The following is an 800-nucleotide window of genomic DNA, read 5'->3' as shown; positions in this document are numbered from 1 at the left end:
AGAACGGCCTTTGAGTTCCACTTTTGTGAAAATACGGCTAAAACCAGCGGCTGAAACCGTCGTAAAAAATTACAATAGGATGGCCGCTCTCAGGTTTCTCTCTGGTTCGCGTTGCATGCTCCAACGCCCTCTAACAGCGAATTCGGTAGCTTGCACTAGTGCGTACTGAGCGCGACTTTTTTTTTTTTTTGAAAAAGTTTACTAAAAAAGTTTTAAAGTTTCATTAAAGTTTGATTGAAAAAAAGCGCGTTGGAGCGAATAGGAGCATGTTGGGGCATGCGACGCGAACAAATCTTAGGTATTCTTAACAGGAGGAAAGAAGCGGCAAGAATGCACGCGAAGTGAGGTAACGCGAAAGGAGAAGTTAACTTACCGAAACCAATTCCTTTTTCTTAAGAAAACAAGGTATGTGTGTTCAAAAAAGATTTTAGTTTGGCAATAAGAATAATGTTTATTATAGACATATTCTTTTTTAAGAAAAAAATTTATATTTTAATATATATAAAGTATGATTTTTTTAGTAACGTTTATTTTCAACAATTTCATGATGAAGTCCAGTGAATTATTTATTCTATCAGGAATAATTTAATTATTTCATTTACTATTTATTGTTTACATATACTTTTTGTTACATACATGATAATACTCGTTGTCGCTTCGATTATTTGTACATATAGGTATGTATACTCTCGTATATCAAAATAATTTGCCGTCTTGTGAACATGAGTCCACACATTATACTTCTATTCACTAGTTTGTAGTCGACGACAAACGATAAACGATGTCACTGTACATCGTCA

This window comes from Pseudomyrmex gracilis, unplaced genomic scaffold (genome assembly GCF_002006095.1).
Source record: "Pseudomyrmex gracilis isolate BER0280 unplaced genomic scaffold, ASM200609v1 scaffold_99, whole genome shotgun sequence".
Lineage (NCBI taxonomy): Eukaryota > Metazoa > Arthropoda > Insecta > Hymenoptera > Formicidae > Pseudomyrmex > Pseudomyrmex gracilis.
This window is presented reverse-complemented; position numbering follows the sequence as displayed.